This window comes from Oncorhynchus nerka, unplaced genomic scaffold, assembly GCF_034236695.1.
Source record: "Oncorhynchus nerka isolate Pitt River unplaced genomic scaffold, Oner_Uvic_2.0 unplaced_scaffold_1161, whole genome shotgun sequence".
Classification (NCBI taxonomy): Eukaryota; Metazoa; Chordata; class Actinopteri; order Salmoniformes; family Salmonidae; genus Oncorhynchus; species Oncorhynchus nerka.
The window spans coordinates 97,501-115,000 of record NW_027040163.1 but is presented as its reverse complement, the minus strand read 5'-3'; the positions used below and the strand labels follow the sequence as shown (position 1 = coordinate 115,000).

The window sequence follows — 17,500 nt, the reverse complement described above, 5'->3', positions numbered from 1 at the left end:
CCTGAGTACGCCTGATCTCGTCTGATCTCGGAAGCTAAGCAGGGTCGGGCCTGGTTAGTACTTGGATGGGAGACCGCCTGGGAATACCAGGTGCTGTAAGCATTTTGTCAACTCTTTGTCCGTTTTTTCCCACAAGGCTGAAATATGTGCCCTCGCTTTGAAATAAGTAAGCAAGGTTAGTTTGTATTTCATCCAACAATCTGTGCTACAAATTATGGCTACAGTATATGCAATTTTTTCCACATTTTGAGTGACACAAAGATTCTTATCTAAATGGTGAAAATGCAACAGCTGTTAATCAGACTCACTTTGACTTTATATAGTGCACCAAGAGATAGTTTCTCGCTTACGGCCACACTGTCCTGAGTACGCCTGATCTCGTCTGATCTCGGAAGCTAAGCAGGGTCGGGCCTGGTTAGTACTTGGATGGGAGACCGCCTGGGAATACCAGGTGCTGTAAGCATTTTGTCAACTCTTTGTCCGTTTTTTCCCACAAGGCTGAAATATGTGCCCTCGCTTTGAAATAAGTAAGCAAGGTTAGTTTGTATTTCATCCAACAATCTGTGCTACAAATTATGGCTACAGTATATGCAATTTTTTCCAGTGACACAAAGATTCTTATCTAAATGGTGAAAATGCAACAGCTGTTAATCAGACTCACTTTGACTTTATATAGTGCACCAAGAGATAGTTTCTCGCTTACGGCCACACTGTCCTGAGTACGCCTGATCTCGTCTGATCTCAGAAGCTAAGCAGGGTCGGGCCTGGTTAGTACTTGGATGGGAGACCGCCTGGGAATACCAGGTGCTGTAAGCATTTTGTCAACTCTTTGTCCGTTTTTTCCCACAAGGCTGAAATATGTGCCCTCGCTTTGAAATAAGTAAGCAAGGTTAGTTTGTATTTCATCCAACAATCTGTGCTACAAATTATGGCTACAGTATATGCAATTTTGAGTGACACAAAGATTCTTATCTAAATGGTGAAAATGCAACAGCTGTTAATCAGACTCACTTTGACTTTATATAGTGCACCAAGAGATAGTTTCTCGCTTACGGCCACACTGTCCTGAGTACGCCTGATCTCGTCTGATCTCGGAAGCTAAGCAGGGTCGGGCCTGGTTAGTACTTGGATGGGAGACCGCCTGGGAATACCAGGTGCTGTAAGCATTTTGTCAACTCTTTGTCCGTTTTTTCCCACAAGGCTGAAATATGTGCCCTCGCTTTGAAATAAGTAAGCAAGGTTAGTTTGTATTTCATCCAACAATCTGTGCTACAAATTATGGCTACAGTATATGCAATTTTGAGTGACACAAAGATTCTTATCTAAATGGTGAAAATGCAACAGCTGTTAATCAGACTCACTTTGACTTTATATAGTGCACCAAGAGATAGTTTCTCGCTTACGGCCACACTGTCCTGAGTACGCCTGATCTCGTCTGATCTCAGAAGCTAAGCAGGGTCGGGCCTGGTTAGTACTTGGATGGGAGACCGCCTGGGAATACCAGGTGCTGTAAGCATTTTGTCAACTCTTTGTCCGTTTTTTCCCACAAGGCTGAAATATGTGCCCTCGCTTTGAAATAAGTAAGCAAGGTTAGTTTGTATTTCATCCAACAATCTGTGCTACAAATTATGGCTACAGTATATGCAATTTTGAGTGACACAAAGATTCTTATCTAAATGGTGAAAATGCAACAGCTGTTAATCAGACTCACTTTGACTTTATATAGTGCACCAAGAGATAGTTTCTCGCTTACGGCCACACTGTCCTGAGTACGCCTGATCTCGTCTGATCTCGGAAGCTAAGCAGGGTCGGGCCTGGTTAGTACTTGGATGGGAGACCGCCTGGGAATACCAGGTGCTGTAAGCATTTTGTCAACTCTTTGTCCGTTTTTTCCCACAAGGCTGAAATATGTGCCCTCGCTTTGAAATAAGTAAGCAAGGTTAGTTTGCATTTCATCCAACAATCTGTGCTACAAATTATGGCTACAGTATATGCAATTTTGAGTGACACAAAGATTCTTATCTAAATGGTGAAAACGCAACAGCTGTTAATCAGACTCACTTTAACTTTATATAGTGCACCAAGAGATAGTTTCTCGCTTACGGCCACACTGTCCTGAGTACGCCTGATCTCGTCTGATCTCGGAAGCTAAGCAGGGTCGGGCTTGGTTAGTACTTGGATGGGAGACCGCCTGGGAATACCAGGTGCTGTAAGCATTTTGTCAACTCTTTGTCCGTTTTTTCCCACAAGGCTGAAATATGTGCCCTCGCTTTGAAATAAGTAAGCAAGGTTAGTTTGTATTTCATCCAACAATCTGTGCTACAAATTATGGCTACAGTATATGCAATTTTTTCCACATTTTGAGTGACACAAAGATTCTTATCTAAATGGTGAAAACGCAACAGCTGTTAATCAGACTCACTTTCACTTTATATAGTGCACCAAGAGATAGTTTCTCGCTTACGGCCACACTGGCCTGAGTATGCCTGATCTCGTCTGATCTCGAAGCTAAGCAGGGTCGGGCTTGGTTAGTACTTGGATGGGAGACCGCCTGGGAATACCAGGTGCTGTAAGCATTTTGTCAACTCTTTGTCCGTTTTTTCCCACAAGGCTGAAATATGTGCCCTCGCTTTGAAATAAGTAAGCAAGGTTAGTTTGCATTTCATCCAACAATCTGTGCTACAAATTATGGCTACAGTATATGCAATTTTGAGTGACACAAAGATTCTTATCTAAATGGTGAAAATGCAACAGCTGTTAATCAGACTCACTTTGACTTTATATAGTGCACCAAGAGATAGTTTCTCGCTTACGGCCACACTGTCCTGAGTACGCCTGATCTCGTCTGATCTCGGAAGCTAAGCAGGGTCGGGCCTGGTTAGTACTTGGATGGGAGACCGCCTGGGAATACCAGGTGCTGTAAGCATTTTGTCAACTCTTTGTCCGTTTTTTCCCACAAGGCTGAAATATGTGCCCTCGCTTTGAAATAAGTAAGCAAGGTTAGTTTGCATTTCATCCAACAATCTGTGCTACAAATTATGGCTACAGTATATGCAATTTTGAGTGACACAAAGATTCTTATCTAAATGGTGAAAACGCAACAGCTGTTAATCAGACTCACTTTAACTTTATATAGTGCACCAAGAGATAGTTTCTCGCTTACGGCCACACTGTCCTGAGTACGCCTGATCTCGTCTGATCTCGGAAGCTAAGCAGGGTCGGGCCTGGTTAGTACTTGGATGGGAGACCGCCTGGGAATACCAGGTGCTGTAAGCATTTTGTCAACTCTTTGTCCGTTTTTTCCCACAAGGCTGAAATATGTGCCCTCGCTTTGAAATAAGTAAGCAAGGTTAGTTTGTATTTCATCCAACAATCTGTGCTACAAATTATGGCTACAGTATATGCAATTTTTTCACATTTTGAGTGACACAAAGATTCTTATCTAAATGGTGAAAATGCAACAGCTGTTAATCAGACTCACTTTGACTTTATATAGTGCACCAAGAGATAGTTTCTCGCTTACGGCCACACTGTCCTGAGTACGCCTGATCTCGTCTGATCTCAGAAGCTAAGCAGGGTCGGGCCTGGTTAGTACTTGGATGGGAGACCGCCTGGGAATACCAGGTGCTGTAAGCATTTTGTCAACTCTTTGTCCGTTTTTTCCCACAAGGCTGAAATATGTGCCCTCGCTTTGAAATAAGTAAGCAAGGTTAGTTTGTATTTCATCCAACAATCTGTGCTACAAATTATGGCTACAGTATATGCAACATTTTGAGTGACACAAAGATTCTTATCTAAATGGTGAAAATGCAACAGCTGTTAATCAGACTCACTTTGACTTTATATAGTGCACCAAGAGATAGTTTCTCGCTTACGGCCACACTGTCCTGAGTACGCCTGATCTCGTCTGATCTCAGAAGCTAAGCAGGGTCGGGCCTGGTTAGTACTTGGATGGGAGACCGCCTGGGAATACCAGGTGCTGTAAGCATTTTGTCAACTCTTTGTCCGTTTTTTCCCACAAGGCTGAAATATGTGCCCTCGCTTTGAAATAAGTAAGCAAGGTTAGTTTGTATTTCATCCAACAATCTGTGCTACAAATTATGGCTACAGTATATGCAATTTTGAGTGACACAAAGATTCTTATCTAAATGGTGAAAATGCAACAGCTGTTAATCAGACTCACTTTGACTTTATATAGTGCACCAAGAGATAGTTTCTCGCTTACGGCCACACTGTCCTGAGTACGCCTGATCTCGTCTGATCTCAGAAGCTAAGCAGGGTCGGGCCTGGTTAGTACTTGGATGGGAGACCGCCTGGGAATACCAGGTGCTGTAAGCATTTTGTCAACTCTTTGTCCGTTTTTTCCCACAAGGCTGAAATATGTGCCCTCGCTTTGAAATAAGTAAGCAAGGTTAGTTTGTATTTCATCCAACAATCTGTGCTACAAATTATGGCTACAGTATATGCAATTTTTTCCACATTTTGAGTGACACAAAGATTCTTATCTAAATGGTGAAAATGCAACAGCTGTTAATCAGACTCACTTTGACTTTATATAGTGCACCAAGAGATAGTTTCTCGCTTACGGCCACACTGTCCTGAGTACGCCTGATCTCGTCTGATCTCAGAAGCTAAGCAGGGTCGGGCCTGGTTAGTACTTGGATGGGAGACCGCCTGGGAATACCAGGTGCTGTAAGCATTTTGTCAACTCTTTGTCCGTTTTTTCCCACAAGGCTGAAATATGTGCCCTCGCTTTGAAATAAGTAAGCAAGGTTAGTTTGTATTTCATCCAACAATCTGTGCTACAAATTATGGCTACAGTATATGCAATTTTGAGTGACACAAAGATTCTTATCTAAATGGTGAAAATGCAACAGCTGTTAATCAGACTCACTTTGACTTTATATAGTGCACCAAGAGATAGTTTCTCGCTTACGGCCACACTGTCCTGAGTACGCCTGATCTCGTCTGATCTCAGAAGCTAAGCAGGGTCGGGCCTGGTTAGTACTTGGATGGGAGACCGCCTGGGAATACCAGGTGCTGTAAGCATTTTGTCAACTCTTTGTCCGTTTTTTCCCACAAGGCTGAAATATGTGCCCTCGCTTTGAAATAAGTAAGCAAGGTTAGTTTGTATTTCATCCAACAATCTGTGCTACAAATTATGGCTACAGTATATGCAATTTTGAGTGACACAAAGATTCTTATCTAAATGGTGAAAATGCAACAGCTGTTAATCAGACTCACTTTGACTTTATATAGTGCACCAAGAGATAGTTTCTCGCTTACGGCCACACTGTCCTGAGTACGCCTGATCTCGTCTGATCTCAGAAGCTAAGCAGGGTCGGGCCTGGTTAGTACTTGGATGGGAGACCGCCTGGGAATACCAGGTGCTGTAAGCATTTTGTCAACTCTTTGTCCGTTTTTTCCCACAAGGCTGAAATATGTGCCCTCGCTTTGAAATAAGTAAGCAAGGTTAGTTTGTATTTCATCCAACAATCTGTGCTACAAATTATGGCTACAGTATATGCAATTTTGAGTGACACAAAGATTCTTATCTAAATGGTGAAAATGCAACAGCTGTTAATCAGACTCACTTTGACTTTATATAGTGCACCAAGAGATAGTTTCTCGCTTACGGCCACACTGTCCTGAGTACGCCTGATCTCGTCTGATCTCAGAAGCTAAGCAGGGTCGGGCCTGGTTAGTACTTGGATGGGAGACCGCCTGGGAATACCAGGTGCTGTAAGCATTTTGTCAACTCTTTGTCCGTTTTTTCCCACAAGGCTGAAATATGTGCCCTCGCTTTGAAATAAGTAAGCAAGGTTAGTTTGTATTTCATCCAACAATCTGTGCTACAAATTATGGCTACAGTATATGCAATTTTTTCCACATTTTGAGTGACACAAAGATTCTTATCTAAATGGTGAAAATGCAACAGCTGTTAATCAGACTCACTTTGACTTTATATAGTGCACCAAGAGATAGTTTCTCGCTTACGGCCACACTGTCCTGAGTACGCCTGATCTCGTCTGATCTCAGAAGCTAAGCAGGGTCGGGCCTGGTTAGTACTTGGATGGGAGACCGCCTGGGAATACCAGGTGCTGTAAGCATTTTGTCAACTCTTTGTCCGTTTTTTCCCACAAGGCTGAAATATGTGCCCTCGCTTTGAAATAAGTAAGCAAGGTTAGTTTGTATTTCATCCAACAATCTGTGCTACAAATTATGGCTACAGTATATGCAATTTTGAGTGACACAAAGATTCTTATCTAAATGGTGAAAATGCAACAGCTGTTAATCAGACTCACTTTGACTTTATATAGTGCACCAAGAGATAGTTTCTCGCTTACGGCCACACTGTCCTGAGTACGCCTGATCTCGTCTGATCTCAGAAGCTAAGCAGGGTCGGGCCTGGTTAGTACTTGGATGGGAGACCGCCTGGGAATACCAGGTGCTGTAAGCATTTTGTCAACTCTTTGTCCGTTTTTTCCCACAAGGCTGAAATATGTGCCCTCGCTTTGAAATAAGTAAGCAAGGTTAGTTTGTATTTCATCCAACAATCTGTGCTACAAATTATGGCTACAGTATATGCCAATTTTGAGTGACACAAAGATTCTTATCTAAATGGTGAAAATGCAACAGCTGTTAATCAGACTCACTTTGACTTTATATAGTGCACCAAGAGATAGTTTCTCGCTTACGGCCACACTGTCCTGAGTACGCCTGATCTCGTCTGATCTCAGAAGCTAAGCAGGGTCGGGCCTGGTTAGTACTTGGATGGGAGACCGCCTGGGAATACCAGGTGCTGTAAGCATTTTGTCAACTCTTTGTCCGTTTTTTCCCACAAGGCTGAAATATGTGCCCTCGCTTTGAAATAAGTAAGCAAGGTTAGTTTGTATTTCATCCAACAATCTGTGCTACAAATTATGGCTACAGTATATGCAATTTTGAGTGACACAAAGATTCTTATCTAAATGGTGAAAATGCAACAGCTGTTAATCAGACTCACTTTGACTTTATATAGTGCACCAAGAGATAGTTTCTCGCTTACGGCCACACTGTCCTGAGTACGCCTGATCTCGTCTGATCTCAGAAGCTAAGCAGGGTCGGGCCTGGTTAGTACTTGGATGGGAGACCGCCTGGGAATACCAGGTGCTGTAAGCATTTTGTCAACTCTTTGTCCGTTTTTTCCCACAAGGCTGAAATATGTGCCCTCGCTTTGAAATAAGTAAGCAAGGTTAGTTTGTATTTCATCCAACAATCTGTGCTACAAATTATGGCTACAGTATATATGCAGATTCATTTTGAGTGACACAAAGATTCTTATCTAAATGGTGAAAATGCAACAGCTGTTAATCAGACTCACTTTGACTTTATATAGTGCACCAAGAGATAGTTTCTCGCTTACGGCCACACTGTCCTGAGTACGCCTGATCTCGTCTGATCTCAGAAGCTAAGCAGGGTCGGGCCTGGTTAGTACTTGGATGGGAGACCGCCTGGGAATACCAGGTGCTGTAAGCATTTTGTCAACTCTTTGTCCGTTTTTTCCCACAAGGCTGAAATATGTGCCCTCGCTTTGAAATAAGTAAGCAAGGTTAGTTTGTATTTCATCCAACAATCTGTGCTACAAATTATGGCTACAGTATATGCAATTTTTTCCACATTTTGAGTGACACAAAGATTCTTATCTAAATGGTGAAAATGCAACAGCTGTTAATCAGACTCACTTTGACTTTATATAGTGCACCAAGAGATAGTTTCTCGCTTACGGCCACACTGTCCTGAGTACGCCTGATCTCGTCTGATCTCAGAAGCTAAGCAGGGTCGGGCCTGGTTAGTACTTGGATGGGAGACCGCCTGGGAATACCAGGTGCTGTAAGCATTTTGTCAACTCTTTGTCCGTTTTTTCCCACAAGGCTGAAATATGTGCCCTCGCTTTGAAATAAGTAAGCAAGGTTAGTTTGTATTTCATCCAACAATCTGTGCTACAAATTATGGCTACAGTATATGCAATTTTGAGTGACACAAAGATTCTTATCTAAATGGTGAAAATGCAACAGCTGTTAATCAGACTCACTTTGACTTTATATAGTGCACCAAGAGATAGTTTCTCGCTTACGGCCACACTGTCCTGAGTACGCCTGATCTCGTCTGATCTCAGAAGCTAAGCAGGGTCGGGCCTGGTTAGTACTTGGATGGGAGACCGCCTGGGAATACCAGGTGCTGTAAGCATTTTGTCAACTCTTTGTCCGTTTTTTCCCACAAGGCTGAAATATGTGCCCTCGCTTTGAAATAAGTAACAAGGTTAGTTTGTATTTCATCCAACAATCTGTGCTACAAATTATGGCTACAGTATATGCAATTTTTGAGTGACACAAAGATTCTTATCTAAATGGTGAAAATGCAACAGCTGTTAATCAGACTCACTTTGACTTTATATAGTGCACCAAGAGATAGTTTCTCGCTTACGGCCACACTGTCCTGAGTACGCCTGATCTCGTCTGATCTCAGAAGCTAAGCAGGGTCGGGCCTGGTTAGTACTTGGATGGGAGACCGCCTGGGAATACCAGGTGCTGTAAGCATTTTGTCAACTCTTTGTCCGTTTTTTCCCACAAGGCTGAAATATGTGCCCTCGCTTTGAAATAAGTAAGCAAGGTTAGTTTGTATTTCATCCAACAATCTGTGCTACAAATTATGGCTACAGTATATGCAATTTTGAGTGACACAAAGATTCTTATCTAAATGGTGAAAATGCAACAGCTGTTAATCAGACTCACTTTGACTTTATATAGTGCACCAAGAGATAGTTTCTCGCTTACGGCCACACTGTCCTGAGTACGCCTGATCTCGTCTGATCTCAGAAGCTAAGCAGGGTCGGGCCTGGTTAGTACTTGGATGGGAGACCGCCTGGGAATACCAGGTGCTGTAAGCATTTTGTCAACTCTTTGTCCGTTTTTTCCCACAAGGCTGAAATATGTGCCCTCGCTTTGAAATAAGTAAGCAAGGTTAGTTTGTATTTCATCCAACAATCTGTGCTACAAATTATGGCTACAGTATATGCAATTTTGAGTGACACAAAGATTCTTATCTAAATGGTGAAAATGCAACAGCTGTTAATCAGACTCACTTTGACTTTATATAGTGCACCAAGAGATAGTTTCTCGCTTACGGCCACACTGTCCTGAGTACGCCTGATCTCGTCTGATCTCAGAAGCTAAGCAGGGTCGGGCCTGGTTAGTACTTGGATGGGAGACCGCCTGGGAATACCAGGTGCTGTAAGCATTTTGTCAACTCTTTGTCCGTTTTTTCCCACAAGGCTGAAATATGTGCCCTCGCTTTGAAATAAGTAAGCAAGGTTAGTTTGTATTTCATCCAACAATCTGTGCTACAAATTATGGCTACAGTATATGCAATTTTTTCCACATTTTGAGTGACACAAAGATTCTTATCTAAATGGTGAAAATGCAACAGCTGTTAATCAGACTCACTTTGACTTTATATAGTGCACCAAGAGATAGTTTCTCGCTTACGGCCACACTGTCCTGAGTACGCCTGATCTCGTCTGATCTCAGAAGCTAAGCAGGGTCGGGCCTGGTTAGTACTTGGATGGGAGACCGCCTGGGAATACCAGGTGCTGTAAGCATTTTGTCAACTCTTTGTCCGTTTTTTCCCACAAGGCTGAAATATGTGCCCTCGCTTTGAAATAAGTAAGCAAGGTTAGTTTGTATTTCATCCAACAATCTGTGCTACAAATTATGGCTACAGTATATGCAATTTTGAGTGACACAAAGATTCTTATCTCAATGGTGAAAATGCAACAGCTGTTAATCAGACTCACTTTGACTTTATATAGTGCACCAAGAGATAGTTTCTCGCTTACGGCCACACTGTCCTGAGTACGCCTGATCTCGTCTGATCTCAGAAGCTAAGCAGGGTCGGGCCTGGTTAGTACTTGGATGGGAGACCGCCTGGGAATACCAGGTGCTGTAAGCATTTTGTCAACTCTTTGTCCGTTTTTTCCCACAAGGCTGAAATATGTGCCCTCGCTTTGAAATAAGTAAGCAAGGTTAGTTTGTATTTCATCCAACAATCTGTGCTACAAATTATGGCTACAGTATATGCAATTTTTTCCACATTTTGAGTGACACAAAGATTCTTATCTAAATGGTGAAAATGCAACAGCTGTTAATCAGACTCACTTTGACTTTATATAGTGCACCAAGAGATAGTTTCTCGCTTACGGCCACACTGTCCTGAGTACGCCTGATCTCGTCTGATCTCAGAAGCTAAGCAGGGTCGGGCCTGGTTAGTACTTGGATGGGAGACCGCCTGGGAATACCAGGTGCTGTAAGCATTTTGTCAACTCTTTGTCCGTTTTTTCCCACAAGGCTGAAATATGTGCCCTCGCTTTGAAATAAGTAAGCAAGGTTAGTTTGTATTTCATCCAACAATCTGTGCTACAAATTATGGCTACAGTATATGCAATTTTGAGTGACACAAAGATTCTTATCTAAATGGTGAAAATGCAACAGCTGTTAATCAGACTCACTTTGACTTTATATAGTGCACCAAGAGATAGTTTCTCGCTTACGGCCACACTGTCCTGAGTACGCCTGATCTCGTCTGATCTCAGAAGCTAAGCAGGGTCGGGCCTGGTTAGTACTTGGATGGGAGACCGCCTGGGAATACCAGGTGCTGTAAGCATTTTGTCAACTCTTTGTCCGTTTTTTCCCACAAGGCTGAAATATGTGCCCTCGCTTTGAAATAAGTAAGCAAGGTTAGTTTGTATTTCATCCAACAATCTGTGCTACAAATTATGGCTACAGTATATGCAATTTTGAGTGACACAAAGATTCTTATCTAAATGGTGAAAATGCAACAGCTGTTAATCAGACTCACTTTGACTTTATATAGTGCACCAAGAGATAGTTTCTCGCTTACGGCCACACTGTCCTGAGTACGCCTGATCTCGTCTGATCTCAGAAGCTAAGCAGGGTCGGGCCTGGTTAGTACTTGGATGGGAGACCGCCTGGGAATACCAGGTGCTGTAAGCATTTTGTCAACTCTTTGTCCGTTTTTTCCCACAAGGCTGAAATATGTGCCCTCGCTTTGAAATAAGTAAGCAAGGTTAGTTTGTATTTCATCCAACAATCTGTGCTACAAATTATGGCTACAGTATATGCAATTTTGAGTGACACAAAGATTCTTATCTAAATGGTGAAAATGCAACAGCTGTTAATCAGACTCACTTTGACTTTATATAGTGCACCAAGAGATAGTTTCTCGCTTACGGCCACACTGTCCTGAGTACGCCTGATCTCGTCTGATCTCAGAAGCTAAGCAGGGTCGGGCCTGGTTAGTACTTGGATGGGAGACCGCCTGGGAATACCAGGTGCTGTAAGCATTTTGTCAACTCTTTGTCCGTTTTTTCCCACAAGGCTGAAATATGTGCCCTCGCTTTGAAATAAGTAAGCAAGGTTAGTTTGTATTTCATCCAACAATCTGTGCTACAAATTATGGCTACAGTATATGCAATTTTTTCACATTTTGAGTGACACAAAGATTCTTATCTAAATGGTGAAAATGCAACAGCTGTTAATCAGACTCACTTTGACTTTATATAGTGCACCAAGAGATAGTTTCTCGCTTACGGCCACACTGTCCTGAGTACGCCTGATCTCGTCTGATCTCGGAAGCTAAGCAGGGTCGGGCCTGGTTAGTACTTGGATGGGAGACCGCCTGGGAATACCAGGTGCTGTAAGCATTTTGTCAACTCTTTGTCCGTTTTTTCCCACAAGGCTGAAATATGTGCCCTCGCTTTGAAATAAGTAAGCAAGGTTAGTTTGTATTTCATCCAACAATCTGTGCTACAAATTATGGCTACAGTATATGCAATTTTGAGTGACACAAAGATTCTTATCTAAATGGTGAAAATGCAACAGCTGTTAATCAGACTCACTTTGACTTTATATAGTGCACCAAGAGATAGTTTCTCGCTTACGGCCACACTGTCCTGAGTACGCCTGATCTCGTCTGATCTCAGAAGCTAAGCAGGGTCGGGCCTGGTTAGTACTTGGATGGGAGACCGCCTGGGAATACCAGGTGCTGTAAGCATTTTGTCAACTCTTTGTCCGTTTTTTCCCACAAGGCTGAAATATGTGCCCTCGCTTTGAAATAAGTAAGCAAGGTTAGTTTGTATTTCATCCAACAATCTGTGCTACAAATTATGGCTACAGTATATGCAATTTTTTCCACATTTTGAGTGACACAAAGATTCTTATCTAAATGGTGAAAATGCAACAGCTGTTAATCAGACTCACTTTGACTTTATATAGTGCACCAAGAGATAGTTTCTCGCTTACGGCCACACTGTCCTGAGTACGCCTGATCTCGTCTGATCTCAGAAGCTAAGCAGGGTCGGGCCTGGTTAGTACTTGGATGGGAGACCGCCTGGGAATACCAGGTGCTGTAAGCATTTTGTCAACTCTTTGTCCGTTTTTTCCCACAAGGCTGAAATATGTGCCCTCGCTTTGAAATAAGTAAGCAAGGTTAGTTTGTATTTCATCCAACAATCTGTGCTACAAATTATGGCTACAGTATATGCAATTTTTTCCACATTTTGAGTGACACAAAGATTCTTATCTAAATGGTGAAAATGCAACAGCTGTTAATCAGACTCACTTTGACTTTATATAGTGCACCAAGAGATAGTTTCTCGCTTACGGCCACACTGTCCTGAGTACGCCTGATCTCGTCTGATCTCAGAAGCTAAGCAGGGTCGGGCCTGGTTAGTACTTGGATGGGAGACCGCCTGGGAATACCAGGTGCTGTAAGCATTTTGTCAACTCTTTGTCCGTTTTTTCCCACAAGGCTGAAATATGTGCCCTCGCTTTGAAATAAGTAAGCAAGGTTAGTTTGTATTTCATCCAACAATCTGTGCTACAAATTATGGCTACAGTATATGCAATTTTGAGTGACACAAAGATTCTTATCTAAATGGTGAAAATGCAACAGCTGTTAATCAGACTCACTTTGACTTTATATAGTGCACCAAGAGATAGTTTCTCGCTTACGGCCACACTGTCCTGAGTACGCCTGATCTCGTCTGATCTCAGAAGCTAAGCAGGGTCGGGCCTGGTTAGTACTTGGATGGGAGACCGCCTGGGAATACCAGGTGCTGTAAGCATTTTGTCAACTCTTTGTCCGTTTTTTCCCACAAGGCTGAAATATGTGCCCTCGCTTTGAAATAAGTAAGCAAGGTTAGTTTGTATTTCATCCAACAATCTGTGCTACAAATTATGGCTACAGTATATGCAATTTTTTCCACATTTTGAGTGACACAAAGATTCTTATCTAAATGGTGAAAATGCAACAGCTGTTAATCAGACTCACTTTGACTTTATATAGTGCACCAAGAGATAGTTTCTCGCTTACGGCCACACTGTCCTGAGTACGCCTGATCTCGTCTGATCTCAGAAGCTAAGCAGGGTCGGGCCTGGTTAGTACTTGGATGGGAGACCGCCTGGGAATACCAGGTGCTGTAAGCATTTTGTCAACTCTTTGTCCGTTTTTTCCCACAAGGCTGAAATATGTGCCCTCGCTTTGAAATAAGTAAGCAAGGTTAGTTTGTATTTCATCCAACAATCTGTGCTACAAATTATGGCTACAGTATATGCAATTTTTCCACATTTTGAGTGACACAAAGATTCTTATCTAAATGGTGAAAATGCAACAGCTGTTAATCAGACTCACTTTGACTTTATATAGTGCACCAAGAGATAGTTTCTCGCTTACGGCCACACTGTCCTGAGTACGCCTGATCTCGTCTGATCTCAGAAGCTAAGCAGGGTCGGGCCTGGTTAGTACTTGGATGGGAGACCGCCTGGGAATACCAGGTGCTGTAAGCATTTTGTCAACTCTTTGTCCGTTTTTTCCCACAAGGCTGAAATATGTGCCCTCGCTTTGAAATAAGTAAGCAAGGTTAGTTTGTATTTCATCCAACAATCTGTGCTACAAATTATGGCTACAGTATATGCAATTTTTTCCACATTTTGAGTGACACAAAGATTCTTATCTAAATGGTGAAAATGCAACAGCTGTTAATCAGACTCACTTTGACTTTATATAGTGCACCAAGAGATAGTTTCTCGCTTACGGCCACACTGTCCTGAGTACGCCTGATCTCGTCTGATCTCAGAAGCTAAGCAGGGTCGGGCCTGGTTAGTACTTGGATGGGAGACCGCCTGGGAATACCAGGTGCTGTAAGCATTTTGTCAACTCTTTGTCCGTTTTTTCCCACAAGGCTGAAATATGTGCCCTCGCTTTGAAATAAGTAAGCAAGGTTAGTTTGTATTTCATCCAACAATCTGTGCTACAAATTATGGCTACAGTATATGCAATTTTGAGTGACACAAAGATTCTTATCTAAATGGTGAAAATGCAACAGCTGTTAATCAGACTCACTTTGACTTTATATAGTGCACCAAGAGATAGTTTCTCGCTTACGGCCACACTGTCCTGAGTACGCCTGATCTCGTCTGATCTCAGAAGCTAAGCAGGGTCGGGCCTGGTTAGTACTTGGATGGGAGACCGCCTGGGAATACCAGGTGCTGTAAGCATTTTGTCAACTCTTTGTCCGTTTTTTCCCACAAGGCTGAAATATGTGCCCTCGCTTTGAAATAAGTAAGCAAGGTTAGTTTGTATTTCATCCAACAATCTGTGCTACAAATTATGGCTACAGTATATGCAATTTTTTCCACATTTTGAGTGACACAAAGATTCTTATCTAAATGGTGAAAATGCAACAGCTGTTAATCAGACTCACTTTGACTTTATATAGTGCACCAAGAGATAGTTTCTCGCTTACGGCCACACTGTCCTGAGTACGCCTGATCTCGTCTGATCTCAGAAGCTAAGCAGGGTCGGGCCTGGTTAGTACTTGGATGGGAGACCGCCTGGGAATACCAGGTGCTGTAAGCATTTTGTCAACTCTTTGTCCGTTTTTTCCCACAAGGCTGAAATATGTGCCCTCGCTTTGAAATAAGTAAGCAAGGTTAGTTTGTATTTCATCCAACAATCTGTGCTACAAATTATGGCTACAGTATATGCAATTTTGAGTGACACAAAGATTCTTATCTAAATGGTGAAAATGCAACAGCTGTTAATCAGACTCACTTTGACTTTATATAGTGCACCAAGAGATAGTTTCTCGCTTACGGCCACACTGTCCTGAGTACGCCTGATCTCGTCTGATCTCAGAAGCTAAGCAGGGTCGGGCCTGGTTAGTACTTGGATGGGAGACCGCCTGGGAATACCAGGTGCTGTAAGCATTTTGTCAACTCTTTGTCCGTTTTTTCCCACAAGGCTGAAATATGTGCCCTCGCTTTGAAATAAGTAAGCAAGGTTAGTTTGTATTTCATCCAACAATCTGTGCTACAAATTATGGCTACAGTATATGCAATTTTGAGTGACACAAAGATTCTTATCTAAATGGTGAAAATGCAACAGCTGTTAATCAGACTCACTTTGACTTTATATAGTGCACCAAGAGATAGTTTCTCGCTTACGGCCACACTGTCCTGAGTACGCCTGATCTCGTCTGATCTCAGAAGCTAAGCAGGGTCGGGCCTGGTTAGTACTTGGATGGGAGACCGCCTGGGAATACCAGGTGCTGTAAGCATTTTGTCAACTCTTTGTCCGTTTTTTCCCACAAGGCTGAAATATGTGCCCTCGCTTTGAAATAAGTAAGCAAGGTTAGTTTGTATTTCATCCAACAATCTGTGCTACAAATTATGGCTACAGTATATGCAATTTTGAGTGACACAAAGATTCTTATCTAAATGGTGAAAATGCAACAGCTGTTAATCAGACTCACTTTGACTTTATATAGTGCACCAAGAGATAGTTTCTCGCTTACGGCCACACTGTCCTGAGTACGCCTGATCTCGTCTGATCTCAAAGCTAAGCAGGGTCGGGCCTGGTTAGTACTTGGATGGGAGACCGCCTGGGAATACCAGGTGCTGTAAGCATTTTGTCAACTCTTTGTCCGTTTTTTTCCCACAAGGCTGAAATATGTGCCCTCGCTTTGAAATAAGTAAGCAAGGTTAGTTTGTATTTCATCCAACAATCTGTGCTACAAATTATGGCTACAGTATATGCAATTTTGAGTGACACAAAGATTCTTATCTAAATGGTGAAAATGCAACAGCTGTTAATCAGACTCACTTTGACTTTATATAGTGCACCAAGAGATAGTTTCTCGCTTACGGCCACACTGTCCTGAGTACGCCTGATCTCGTCTGATCTCAGAAGCTAAGCAGGGTCGGGCCTGGTTAGTACTTGGATGGGAGACCGCCTGGGAATACCAGGTGCTGTAAGCATTTTGTCAACTCTTTGTCCGTTTTTTCCCACAAGGCTGAAATATGTGCCCTCGCTTTGAAATAAGTAAGCAAGGTTAGTTTGTATTTCATCCAACAATCTGTGCTACAAATTATGGCTACAGTATATGCAATTTTTTCCACATTTTGAGTGACACAAAGATTCTTATCTAAATGGTGAAAATGCAACAGCTGTTAATCAGACTCACTTTGACTTTATATAGTGCACCAAGAGATAGTTTCTCGCTTACGGCCACACTGTCCTGAGTACGCCTGATCTCGTCTGATCTCAGAAGCTAAGCAGGGTCGGGCCTGGTTAGTACTTGGATGGGAGACCGCCTGGGAATACCAGGTGCTGTAAGCATTTTGTCAACTCTTTGTCCGTTTTTTCCCACAAGGCTGAAATATGTGCCCTCGCTTTGAAATAAGTAAGCAAGGTTAGTTTGTATTTCATCCAACAATCTGTGCTACAAATTATGGCTACAGTATATGCAATTTTTTCCACATTTTGAGTGACACAAAGATTCTTATCTAAATGGTGAAAATGCAACAGCTGTTAATCAGACTCACTTTGACTTTATATAGTGCACCAAGAGATAGTTTCTCGCTTACGGCCACACTGTCCTGAGTACGCCTGATCTCGTCTGATCTCAGAAGCTAAGCAGGGTCGGGCCTGGTTAGTACTTGGATGGGAGACCGCCTGGGAATACCAGGTGCTGTAAGCATTTTGTCAACTCTTTGTCCGTTTTTTCCCACAAGGCTGAAATATGTGCCCTCGCTTTGAAATAAGTAAGCAAGGTTAGTTTGTATTTCATCCAACAATCTGTGCTACAAATTATGGCTACAGTATATGCAATTTTGAGTGACACAAAGATTCTTATCTAAATGGTGAAAATGCAACAGCTGTTAATCAGACTCACTTTGACTTTATATAGTGCACCAAGAGATAGTTTCTCGCTTACGGCCACACTGTCCTGAGTACGCCTGATCTCGTCTGATCTCAGAAGCTAAGCAGGGTCGGGCCTGGTTAGTACTTGGATGGGAGACCGCCTGGGAATACCAGGTGCTGTAAGCATTTTGTCAACTCTTTGTCCGTTTTTTCCCACAAGGCTGAAATATGTGCCCTC

General features: G+C 42.5%; 48 non-coding genes and 2 pseudogenes across 48 annotated transcripts in view; all 50 read left to right on the top strand.

The window, feature by feature from the left end:
- Positions 1-102, top strand: part of LOC135569572 (5S ribosomal RNA) — a 119-nt gene extending 17 nt beyond the window's left edge. The window contains exon 1 of the ribosomal RNA XR_010463160.1: positions 1-102. This exon is cut by the window's left edge and continues 17 nt beyond it. This is a non-coding gene — a ribosomal RNA (5S ribosomal RNA).
- Positions 103-344: 242 nt separating this feature from the next.
- LOC135569571 (5S ribosomal RNA) lies at positions 345-463 on the top strand. Its single transcript, XR_010463159.1, has one exon. It is a non-coding gene; the product is annotated as a 5S ribosomal RNA (ribosomal RNA).
- Positions 464-697: 234 nt separating this feature from the next.
- LOC135569461 (5S ribosomal RNA) lies at positions 698-816 on the top strand. Its single transcript, XR_010463049.1, has one exon. It is a non-coding gene; the product is annotated as a 5S ribosomal RNA (ribosomal RNA).
- A 231-nt stretch (positions 817-1,047) lies between these two features.
- Positions 1,048-1,166, top strand: LOC135569570 (5S ribosomal RNA). Its single transcript, XR_010463158.1, has one exon. It is a non-coding gene; the product is annotated as a 5S ribosomal RNA (ribosomal RNA).
- Positions 1,167-1,397: 231 nt separating this feature from the next.
- Positions 1,398-1,516, top strand: LOC135569460 (5S ribosomal RNA). The gene has a single exon (XR_010463048.1). It is a non-coding gene; the product is annotated as a 5S ribosomal RNA (ribosomal RNA).
- Positions 1,517-1,747: 231 nt separating this feature from the next.
- Positions 1,748-1,866, top strand: LOC135569569 (5S ribosomal RNA). The gene has a single exon (XR_010463157.1). It is a non-coding gene; the product is annotated as a 5S ribosomal RNA (ribosomal RNA).
- Positions 1,867-2,097: 231 nt separating this feature from the next.
- On the top strand, positions 2,098-2,216 carry LOC135569625 (5S ribosomal RNA). Its single transcript, XR_010463212.1, has one exon. It is a non-coding gene; the product is annotated as a 5S ribosomal RNA (ribosomal RNA).
- A 242-nt stretch (positions 2,217-2,458) lies between these two features.
- On the top strand, positions 2,459-2,576 carry LOC135569711 (5S ribosomal RNA; annotated as a pseudogene).
- A 231-nt stretch (positions 2,577-2,807) lies between these two features.
- Positions 2,808-2,926, top strand: LOC135569568 (5S ribosomal RNA). The gene has a single exon (XR_010463156.1). It is a non-coding gene; the product is annotated as a 5S ribosomal RNA (ribosomal RNA).
- A 231-nt stretch (positions 2,927-3,157) lies between these two features.
- Positions 3,158-3,276, top strand: LOC135569567 (5S ribosomal RNA). Its single transcript, XR_010463155.1, has one exon. It is a non-coding gene; the product is annotated as a 5S ribosomal RNA (ribosomal RNA).
- Positions 3,277-3,517: 241 nt separating this feature from the next.
- Positions 3,518-3,636, top strand: LOC135569459 (5S ribosomal RNA). Its single transcript, XR_010463047.1, has one exon. It is a non-coding gene; the product is annotated as a 5S ribosomal RNA (ribosomal RNA).
- A 233-nt stretch (positions 3,637-3,869) lies between these two features.
- LOC135569458 (5S ribosomal RNA) lies at positions 3,870-3,988 on the top strand. The gene has a single exon (XR_010463046.1). It is a non-coding gene; the product is annotated as a 5S ribosomal RNA (ribosomal RNA).
- Positions 3,989-4,219: 231 nt separating this feature from the next.
- On the top strand, positions 4,220-4,338 carry LOC135569457 (5S ribosomal RNA). Its single transcript, XR_010463045.1, has one exon. It is a non-coding gene; the product is annotated as a 5S ribosomal RNA (ribosomal RNA).
- Positions 4,339-4,580: 242 nt separating this feature from the next.
- Positions 4,581-4,699, top strand: LOC135569456 (5S ribosomal RNA). The gene has a single exon (XR_010463044.1). It is a non-coding gene; the product is annotated as a 5S ribosomal RNA (ribosomal RNA).
- Positions 4,700-4,930: 231 nt separating this feature from the next.
- Positions 4,931-5,049, top strand: LOC135569455 (5S ribosomal RNA). The gene has a single exon (XR_010463043.1). It is a non-coding gene; the product is annotated as a 5S ribosomal RNA (ribosomal RNA).
- A 231-nt stretch (positions 5,050-5,280) lies between these two features.
- LOC135569454 (5S ribosomal RNA) lies at positions 5,281-5,399 on the top strand. The gene has a single exon (XR_010463042.1). It is a non-coding gene; the product is annotated as a 5S ribosomal RNA (ribosomal RNA).
- Positions 5,400-5,630: 231 nt separating this feature from the next.
- LOC135569453 (5S ribosomal RNA) lies at positions 5,631-5,749 on the top strand. Its single transcript, XR_010463041.1, has one exon. It is a non-coding gene; the product is annotated as a 5S ribosomal RNA (ribosomal RNA).
- A 242-nt stretch (positions 5,750-5,991) lies between these two features.
- LOC135569451 (5S ribosomal RNA) lies at positions 5,992-6,110 on the top strand. Its single transcript, XR_010463039.1, has one exon. It is a non-coding gene; the product is annotated as a 5S ribosomal RNA (ribosomal RNA).
- A 231-nt stretch (positions 6,111-6,341) lies between these two features.
- LOC135569450 (5S ribosomal RNA) lies at positions 6,342-6,460 on the top strand. Its single transcript, XR_010463038.1, has one exon. It is a non-coding gene; the product is annotated as a 5S ribosomal RNA (ribosomal RNA).
- Positions 6,461-6,692: 232 nt separating this feature from the next.
- LOC135569449 (5S ribosomal RNA) lies at positions 6,693-6,811 on the top strand. Its single transcript, XR_010463037.1, has one exon. It is a non-coding gene; the product is annotated as a 5S ribosomal RNA (ribosomal RNA).
- Positions 6,812-7,042: 231 nt separating this feature from the next.
- LOC135569448 (5S ribosomal RNA) lies at positions 7,043-7,161 on the top strand. Its single transcript, XR_010463036.1, has one exon. It is a non-coding gene; the product is annotated as a 5S ribosomal RNA (ribosomal RNA).
- A 238-nt stretch (positions 7,162-7,399) lies between these two features.
- On the top strand, positions 7,400-7,518 carry LOC135569447 (5S ribosomal RNA). Its single transcript, XR_010463035.1, has one exon. It is a non-coding gene; the product is annotated as a 5S ribosomal RNA (ribosomal RNA).
- A 242-nt stretch (positions 7,519-7,760) lies between these two features.
- Positions 7,761-7,879, top strand: LOC135569446 (5S ribosomal RNA). Its single transcript, XR_010463034.1, has one exon. It is a non-coding gene; the product is annotated as a 5S ribosomal RNA (ribosomal RNA).
- A 231-nt stretch (positions 7,880-8,110) lies between these two features.
- On the top strand, positions 8,111-8,229 carry LOC135569445 (5S ribosomal RNA). The gene has a single exon (XR_010463033.1). It is a non-coding gene; the product is annotated as a 5S ribosomal RNA (ribosomal RNA).
- A 231-nt stretch (positions 8,230-8,460) lies between these two features.
- Positions 8,461-8,579, top strand: LOC135569444 (5S ribosomal RNA). The gene has a single exon (XR_010463032.1). It is a non-coding gene; the product is annotated as a 5S ribosomal RNA (ribosomal RNA).
- A 231-nt stretch (positions 8,580-8,810) lies between these two features.
- On the top strand, positions 8,811-8,929 carry LOC135569443 (5S ribosomal RNA). Its single transcript, XR_010463031.1, has one exon. It is a non-coding gene; the product is annotated as a 5S ribosomal RNA (ribosomal RNA).
- A 231-nt stretch (positions 8,930-9,160) lies between these two features.
- LOC135569442 (5S ribosomal RNA) lies at positions 9,161-9,279 on the top strand. The gene has a single exon (XR_010463030.1). It is a non-coding gene; the product is annotated as a 5S ribosomal RNA (ribosomal RNA).
- A 242-nt stretch (positions 9,280-9,521) lies between these two features.
- LOC135569440 (5S ribosomal RNA) lies at positions 9,522-9,640 on the top strand. The gene has a single exon (XR_010463028.1). It is a non-coding gene; the product is annotated as a 5S ribosomal RNA (ribosomal RNA).
- Positions 9,641-9,871: 231 nt separating this feature from the next.
- On the top strand, positions 9,872-9,990 carry LOC135569439 (5S ribosomal RNA). Its single transcript, XR_010463027.1, has one exon. It is a non-coding gene; the product is annotated as a 5S ribosomal RNA (ribosomal RNA).
- A 242-nt stretch (positions 9,991-10,232) lies between these two features.
- On the top strand, positions 10,233-10,351 carry LOC135569438 (5S ribosomal RNA). Its single transcript, XR_010463026.1, has one exon. It is a non-coding gene; the product is annotated as a 5S ribosomal RNA (ribosomal RNA).
- A 231-nt stretch (positions 10,352-10,582) lies between these two features.
- LOC135569437 (5S ribosomal RNA) lies at positions 10,583-10,701 on the top strand. Its single transcript, XR_010463025.1, has one exon. It is a non-coding gene; the product is annotated as a 5S ribosomal RNA (ribosomal RNA).
- Positions 10,702-10,932: 231 nt separating this feature from the next.
- On the top strand, positions 10,933-11,051 carry LOC135569436 (5S ribosomal RNA). The gene has a single exon (XR_010463024.1). It is a non-coding gene; the product is annotated as a 5S ribosomal RNA (ribosomal RNA).
- A 231-nt stretch (positions 11,052-11,282) lies between these two features.
- LOC135569435 (5S ribosomal RNA) lies at positions 11,283-11,401 on the top strand. The gene has a single exon (XR_010463023.1). It is a non-coding gene; the product is annotated as a 5S ribosomal RNA (ribosomal RNA).
- Positions 11,402-11,642: 241 nt separating this feature from the next.
- Positions 11,643-11,761, top strand: LOC135569566 (5S ribosomal RNA). The gene has a single exon (XR_010463154.1). It is a non-coding gene; the product is annotated as a 5S ribosomal RNA (ribosomal RNA).
- Positions 11,762-11,992: 231 nt separating this feature from the next.
- LOC135569434 (5S ribosomal RNA) lies at positions 11,993-12,111 on the top strand. Its single transcript, XR_010463022.1, has one exon. It is a non-coding gene; the product is annotated as a 5S ribosomal RNA (ribosomal RNA).
- Positions 12,112-12,353: 242 nt separating this feature from the next.
- On the top strand, positions 12,354-12,472 carry LOC135569433 (5S ribosomal RNA). The gene has a single exon (XR_010463021.1). It is a non-coding gene; the product is annotated as a 5S ribosomal RNA (ribosomal RNA).
- Positions 12,473-12,714: 242 nt separating this feature from the next.
- On the top strand, positions 12,715-12,833 carry LOC135569432 (5S ribosomal RNA). The gene has a single exon (XR_010463020.1). It is a non-coding gene; the product is annotated as a 5S ribosomal RNA (ribosomal RNA).
- Positions 12,834-13,064: 231 nt separating this feature from the next.
- On the top strand, positions 13,065-13,183 carry LOC135569431 (5S ribosomal RNA). The gene has a single exon (XR_010463019.1). It is a non-coding gene; the product is annotated as a 5S ribosomal RNA (ribosomal RNA).
- Positions 13,184-13,425: 242 nt separating this feature from the next.
- Positions 13,426-13,544, top strand: LOC135569429 (5S ribosomal RNA). Its single transcript, XR_010463017.1, has one exon. It is a non-coding gene; the product is annotated as a 5S ribosomal RNA (ribosomal RNA).
- A 241-nt stretch (positions 13,545-13,785) lies between these two features.
- LOC135569428 (5S ribosomal RNA) lies at positions 13,786-13,904 on the top strand. The gene has a single exon (XR_010463016.1). It is a non-coding gene; the product is annotated as a 5S ribosomal RNA (ribosomal RNA).
- Positions 13,905-14,146: 242 nt separating this feature from the next.
- LOC135569427 (5S ribosomal RNA) lies at positions 14,147-14,265 on the top strand. The gene has a single exon (XR_010463015.1). It is a non-coding gene; the product is annotated as a 5S ribosomal RNA (ribosomal RNA).
- A 231-nt stretch (positions 14,266-14,496) lies between these two features.
- LOC135569426 (5S ribosomal RNA) lies at positions 14,497-14,615 on the top strand. Its single transcript, XR_010463014.1, has one exon. It is a non-coding gene; the product is annotated as a 5S ribosomal RNA (ribosomal RNA).
- A 242-nt stretch (positions 14,616-14,857) lies between these two features.
- LOC135569425 (5S ribosomal RNA) lies at positions 14,858-14,976 on the top strand. The gene has a single exon (XR_010463013.1). It is a non-coding gene; the product is annotated as a 5S ribosomal RNA (ribosomal RNA).
- Positions 14,977-15,207: 231 nt separating this feature from the next.
- LOC135569424 (5S ribosomal RNA) lies at positions 15,208-15,326 on the top strand. The gene has a single exon (XR_010463012.1). It is a non-coding gene; the product is annotated as a 5S ribosomal RNA (ribosomal RNA).
- Positions 15,327-15,557: 231 nt separating this feature from the next.
- Positions 15,558-15,676, top strand: LOC135569423 (5S ribosomal RNA). Its single transcript, XR_010463011.1, has one exon. It is a non-coding gene; the product is annotated as a 5S ribosomal RNA (ribosomal RNA).
- Positions 15,677-15,907: 231 nt separating this feature from the next.
- LOC135569702 (5S ribosomal RNA) lies at positions 15,908-16,025 on the top strand (annotated as a pseudogene).
- A 232-nt stretch (positions 16,026-16,257) lies between these two features.
- Positions 16,258-16,376, top strand: LOC135569422 (5S ribosomal RNA). Its single transcript, XR_010463010.1, has one exon. It is a non-coding gene; the product is annotated as a 5S ribosomal RNA (ribosomal RNA).
- Positions 16,377-16,618: 242 nt separating this feature from the next.
- On the top strand, positions 16,619-16,737 carry LOC135569421 (5S ribosomal RNA). Its single transcript, XR_010463009.1, has one exon. It is a non-coding gene; the product is annotated as a 5S ribosomal RNA (ribosomal RNA).
- A 242-nt stretch (positions 16,738-16,979) lies between these two features.
- Positions 16,980-17,098, top strand: LOC135569420 (5S ribosomal RNA). The gene has a single exon (XR_010463008.1). It is a non-coding gene; the product is annotated as a 5S ribosomal RNA (ribosomal RNA).
- Positions 17,099-17,329: 231 nt separating this feature from the next.
- On the top strand, positions 17,330-17,448 carry LOC135569418 (5S ribosomal RNA). Its single transcript, XR_010463006.1, has one exon. It is a non-coding gene; the product is annotated as a 5S ribosomal RNA (ribosomal RNA).
- The last annotated feature ends 52 nt before the right edge of the window (positions 17,449-17,500 follow it).